This window comes from Rhinoraja longicauda, chromosome 19 (assembly GCF_053455715.1).
Source record: "Rhinoraja longicauda isolate Sanriku21f chromosome 19, sRhiLon1.1, whole genome shotgun sequence".
In the NCBI taxonomy this organism is placed as follows: domain Eukaryota; kingdom Metazoa; phylum Chordata; class Chondrichthyes; order Rajiformes; family Arhynchobatidae; genus Rhinoraja; species Rhinoraja longicauda.
In genome coordinates, this window is record NC_135971.1 from 30,185,792 (window position 1) to 30,192,474 (window position 6,683).

Here is a 6,683-nt window from a genome sequence, read left to right on the forward strand (position 1 = left end):
ATAAATACAGAAACAAAAAGTCTACTGATTACAATTCCATTGATATGACACCAGTCAAAAATATTATTGAATGCATAGTAAAACCGTTGGCACATATATGTAATCATTCCTTCCTCACAGGCACATTTCCCAACAAAATGAAAATAGCGCAAGTCATTCCTGTCTACAAGAATAGAGACAGACATTTATTTTCAAATTGCAGGCCGATATCTCTGCTGCCCCAATTCTCAAAAACATTAGAAAAATTATTTGTACAAAGACTTGAAAACTTTATTGATAAACATAACATACTAAGTGATCACCAGTATGGATTTCGAGCTAAAAGGTCTACCTCACTAGCACTAATGGAACTAGTAGAGAATATTTCAACTGCAATTGATAATAAATATACAGTGGGAGTATTTATAGATACCATAGATCATGGTTTACTGATGAATAGGCTAGAAAGATATGGTATTAGAGGAGTAACATACTTCTGGTTAAGAAGCGACCTTGAAAACAGATATCAGTATGTTCAAGTAAATAATTTTGATTTAGAACTTATGAAGATTACCTTTGGGGCTCCGCAAGGCTCGGTGCTGGGCACAAAACTCCTAACACTCTATATAAATGATATTTGTAAGGTGTCAAAATTGTTACATTTAGTTATATTTGCGGATGACATAAATTTATTTTGTTCAGGGAAAAACATGAAGCAACATTTGGACACAGTTGAAGGGCAATTGGAAACCCTAAAAATGTGTTTATTCACAAAATGCTGGAGTAACTCAGCAGGTCAGGCAGCATCTCGGGAGAGAAGGAATGGGTGACGTTTCGGGTCGAGACCCTTCTTCAGACTACAAATGTGGTTTGATACTAATAAATTGTCATTAAATCTAAGTAAAACATGATTTATTGTGTTTGGAAATCGAAAAGTGAATTTGGAGGTAATACTCATGATTAATGATGTAGAAATTGAAAGAGTATGAAAATAGGTTCTTGGGAGTGATAATAGATCATAAACTCTGCTGGAAACCTCACATAAAACTTTCAAATCAAAACTGTCTAAATCCATTGCAATACTGCACAAAACTAAGGCCACCTTGAATCAAAATTCTTGAAGTTATCTAATTTATATCTGTTATATCTAAGGTTTCACATGATGGGTAGATTTTGTTAAAAACAGTGTATTGGTGCAAAAACCTGAATAATAATCTTGTTCCTCCAAATCTCTCCAGTATTGTACAAATAAACATAATATGACATATATGTTGAAGTTTATGAAATGAATTTTTATATGTTATGCTGACAATGTTTGTTTAGGGTCAGAGGTCCAATATGACTGGTCACGTGTGTGCCCTCACACGGAAGCATTTTTTTCATAACTCAGTTTCATCTTACAAACTGTGAATTTAAAAAAGCTAGAATGTTCATCTCTTTAGCAGACATGCATTATAGTTCTTCAGGTAGGAAAATAGCAATGAATAAGATTAATGTCTAGGAAGAATTTTTTAATGCATTACTTTATGTGATGACGTCTGGTCACTTGTGTGACATTTTGGGTGGTCATGTGTGTGACATGACGCGCATGGAGGAAATGTGTACAGATATGGCAGCATGTGGGTAGTGGATACCAGGCATAACTATCTTTGGTTATTGCTGTTTATGATTTTAACTGATATTGCAAAGAGTGAGTCTCTGAACCTGGAAATAAAGACAAAAGAATAAAGGTGTTGTTATGGTCTCAAAGTTTATTCATAACAAGAAAGAAAATGTATGACTTTCATACCGAGTTTGACATGAAGTTTACAATGTTTGCTTTGGATAAACTGCTTAAAACACTCAGCATTGAGTTCATGAAAATGTATTTAACTTGTTTTAGTTCCCATGCTGTCTTTATACATTCACCATTTTCTCTTATATGTACCTCAGCATACATAAAGTATGTTGTTGCTCGTTTTATATGCAAACACATGTACACATGTATTTTTAAACAAACATTGTGATGCATTTGTGAAATACATGTAGAGTGGGCAGGTTAATTAAGCAGGTTGACTGCTTTTATAATAATTAATAATGTCTCCAAATCCAGTGTTTACATATTGTAGGAGATGAACAATAACATAAATACAAGTACATGCATTAAACTTCTGCAAAAATTATTTCTCAAACTACTTTCTTGGTGAAACACAAAACTTTACTTTGACAGCAAAGTTTCATGTACAAATCTCAAGGACATGAACTCCACTATTCTTTAAACAAAATGCAAGACTGTAACAGCGAGGAACTTTATATTACATGTATACCACTGTGGCATTAATGCACTAGTTTGCATGGATATTTCTTAAATTCCATCAAATTTGAACTGCCGTCTGGATCCTGCCACCTGAGGCCCTGATATCTTCATCATAATTTGATCTTGTGTGTAAAACAAGATGTCTGGTTCTTCATGATGGGTAGGAAAAAAACTGCAGATGCTGGTTTAAATCGAAGGTAGAGCTGTCTAGCTGGTTCTTTAGATGGGGGCCACTTCCAGAAACACCCAAACGTGCATTAGTTTTACTTCAGTTTCATTTCACTGGAGAAGTTTTAAGGGTAGTTGGAAAAGATTTTGGTCATACCTAACCACCAACCAATCCCCCAACTACCCAGTCAATACTCTGTTTGGGGGCACAGTACTGGTTAGATAAGTCGGGGTCAGCTCCACCACTTGCATGCCAGAACTTCAAAATGCCAGATGGAGACACCTGGATAACATGATACCTGCCTGGCACAGGAATTACACTTTCCCATGGTTGTCTTTTTTGAATGGCACTTTTTAATCTCATCTTCTGAAATATGTATAACCATGACATTGGGCATCAGTGTGGTGGCCAGATTTGCAAAGTCCTTTGAGCTCTGGACAACTGGGGCGTCAGCTTTCTTGCTCATGACATTATACCAAACAAGTGACTTGGCAGCATCCACCTATGCCATCAACTACCCCCTTCCCATGAGAAGTTGCAAAGTATTACCATTCATATGTTGCGAGGTGTTCTTTTGCCACAATCAAGCAAACCCACCCTTTCTCTTTCACCCCCACCCTCCCTCTCTCCCCCTCTCTCTCTCCTCCCCCTCTCTTCACCCCCTCTCTCTTCCCTCTCTCCTCCCACAGACTCTCTCTCGCTCCCTCCTCTCACCCCATCTCCCCCTCCCTCTCCCCCCTCTTTCTCCCCAGTCTCACTCCTCCCCCGCTCTCCCCCGCCCCGCTCTCTTCCCCCGCCCTCTCTCGCCCTCTCTCGCCCCCGCTCTCTCTCCACCTCTCACTCCACCCATCTCACTCCCCCTCTCTCTCTCCCCCTCTCTCTCTCTCCCCCTCTCTCTCTGCCCCCTCTCTCTCTGCCCCCTCTCTCTCCCCCCTCTTCCTCCCTCTCTCCCCCCGTCTCTCTCTCTCCACGTCTCACTCCCCCTCACTACCGCCCCCCTCACTCTCTCCCCCTCTCTCTCTCTCCCCTCTCTCCCCCCTCTCTCCCCCTCTCTCTCTTTGTCTCTCATTCTCTCCCCCCCTCTCCCTCCCCCCATTTTCTCCCCCTCCCTCTCTACCCCTCCCAGTCTCCCTCTCTACCTCTCTACCTCTCCCCCTCCCCTCTCTCCCTCTCTCCCTCCCCCTCTCTCTCTCTACCTCCTCTCACTCTCCCCTCTCTCCCTCTAATGTCTCTCTCCCACCCCCATCCTCTCCCCCACTCTCACTGTCTACCTCATTCTCTCTTCCCCATCTCTCTCCCCTCTCCATCCCTCCCCTCTCTACCCGCCCTCTCTACCCCCTCCCTCTCCCCCTCCCTCTCCTCTCTCTCTCCTCTCTCTCTCCCCCTCTCTCTTCCCCATCTCTCTCTGCCTCTCTTCCCCTCGCCCCTGCTTTCTCTCACCTCCAACTCCCTCCCCCTCGCACTCCCCCCTCTTTATCCCCCCCGCTCCCTCTCCCCCCCCGCTCTCTCGCCCCTGCTCTCTCTCCTTCTCTCTCCCCCATCTCTCCCCCCTCTCTCCCCCTCTCTCCCCCCCTCTCTCTCTCCGCCCTCTCTCTCCCCTCTCTCTCCCCTCTCTCTCCCCCCCTCTCTTTCCCCACTCTCTCTCACTCCCCTCTCCCTCACTCCACTTTCTCTGTCTGCCCTCTCTCCCCACTACACCTCACTCTCTCCCTCTCTCTCTCCCCCTCCCTCTCGCCCCCTCTCTCCCCTCCCTCACTCTCCTCCTTCTCCCCCTCTGTCTCTCTCCCTCTCTCTCTCCCCCTCTCTCTCTCCCCCTCTCTCTCTCTCCCTCTCTCTCTCCTCCCTCTCCTCCCTCTCCCCGTCTGTCTCTCCCCCTCTCTCTCACCCCCTCTCTCCCCCCCTCTCTCACCATCTCCTCTCCTCCCTCCCCTCTCTCTCTGTCCCTCTCTCTCATATAAGGAATAGTAGATGTGGCCATTCGGCCCAAGTCTACTCCTCCATTCAATCGTGGCTGATCTATCTCCCCCTCCTAACCCCATTCTCCTGCCTTCTCCCCGTAACCTCTAACACCTCCACTAATCAACAATCGATCAATCTCTGCCTTAATGATCTCCACTGACTTGTGGCTCCACAGCCGCTGTGACAATGAATCCCACAGATTCACCACCCTCTGGCTTAAGATATTTCTGCTCATCTCCTTCCTAAATGAACGACCTTTATTTCTGAGGCTGTGCCCTCTGGTCCTAGACTCTCCCACCGGTGGAAACATCCTCTCCACATCCACTCTATCCAGGCCGCTCACTATTCTGTACGTTTCAATGAGGTCCCCCCTCATTCTTCCAAACCCCAGCGCGTCCAGACCCAGTGTTGACAAACGCTCATCATAGGTTAACCCACTCATTCCTGGGATCATTCTCGTGAACCACCTCTGGACCCTCTCCAGAGCCAGCACATCCTTCCTCAGATACGCTGCACAGAATTGCTCACAATATTCAACATGCGGCCTGACCAGTGGCTTATAGACCCTCAGCACCACATCCCAGTGACAAGCGGCTTATAGACCCTCAGCACCACATCCCTGTGACCAGCGGCTTATAGACACTCAGCACCACATCCCTGCTTTTGTACACAAACCCTCTTGTAATAAACGCTGGCATTAAGTTTGCTTTCTTCACCACTGATTCCACTTGCAGATTAACGTTGTGGGAATCCTGCACCAGCTCCCAAGTCCCTTTGCACCTCCCATTTCAGGATTCTCTCCCTATTTAGAAAATAGTCTTCACCTTTATTCCCGCGACCAAAAAGCACGACTCCACACTTTGCTGCACTATATTCCATCTGCCACTTCTCTGCCCGCTCTCCCAACCTGTCCATGTCCTTCTGCACAGTCCCTGCTTTCTCTACACTACCTGCCCCTCCACCTATTTCCGTAACATCCGCAAACTTTGCGACAAATCCTTCAATCCCCTCGTCCAAATGATGAATATACAACGTGGAGCAGCGGCCCCAGCACCGGCCCCTGTGGAACCCCACTGGTCACTGGCGGACAAACACAAACCCCCCTTTATCGCCACTCTTTGCCCTCTGCCATCCAGCCAACCTGCCATCCATGACAGTGTCTGCCCTCTGATACCGTGGGGTCTCAGCTTCCTCAGCAGCCTCACGGGTGGTACCTTCTCCCTCTGCCCCCCCTCTGTCCGCCCCCTCTCCCTGTCCCACTCCCTCTCTCTGTCTCCGCTCTCTTTCTCCCCCTCACTATCTCCCCATCACTGTCTCCCCCCTCACTGTCCCCCTCACTGTCTCCCCCTCACTGTCTCCCCCTCACTGTCTCCCCCTCACTGTCTCCCCCTCACTGTCTCCCCTCTCACTGTCTCCCCCTCACTGTCTCCCCCTCACTGTCTCCCCCCTCACTGTCTCCCCCTCACTGACTCCCCCTCACTGTCTCCCTCTCACTGTCTCCCCCTCACTGTCTCCCCCTCACTGTCTCCCCCTCACTGTCTCCCCCTCACTGTCTCCCCCTCACTGTCTCCCCCTCACTGTCTCCCTCTCACTGTCTCCCCCTCACTGTCTCCCCCTCACTGTCTCCCTCTCACTGTCTCCCCCTCACTGTCTCCCCCTCACTGTCTCCCCTCACTGTCTCCCCCTCACTGTCACCCCCTCACTGTCTCCCCCTCACTGTCTCCCCCTCACTGTCTCCCCCTCACTGTCTCCCCCTCACTGTCTCCGCTCTCTGTTGTCTCCCCACAGTCCAGCCCGAGGTGAGCATCTCTCTGACGGCCGATGGCCGCCGCCTGTCGTGCTTCACCACGGGCTTCTACCCGCGCTCCATCGAGGTGAACCTGGTGCGGGCCGGGCTGGTCCTGGATGAGACCCACTCCCACGGGACGCTGCCCAACCACGACGGCACCTACCAGCTGCGCCGCTGGGCCGACGTGGAGCCCGGGGACCGGGGCCCGCTCTCCTGCCGTGTGGAGCACCCGGGGCTGTCCGAGCCCCTCGAGGTCTTCCTGGGTCAGTGGGGGGGGGGGGGGAGGGTGGGGGTGGTGGTGGGGGGGAGGGGGGAGGGGGGGAGAGGAAAGGGGACTGGGTGAGGGGAGGGAGGGATGGGAGCGGGTTGGAGAGGGGAGGGTTGATGCAGAGGGGCAGGTGAATAGGTTAGAGGGGAGGGGTGGGGGAGAGGAAGGCAGGTGTCGTGGGTGAGGGGAGGGGTACAGCAGAGGGCAGGAGAGGGTGAGTGAT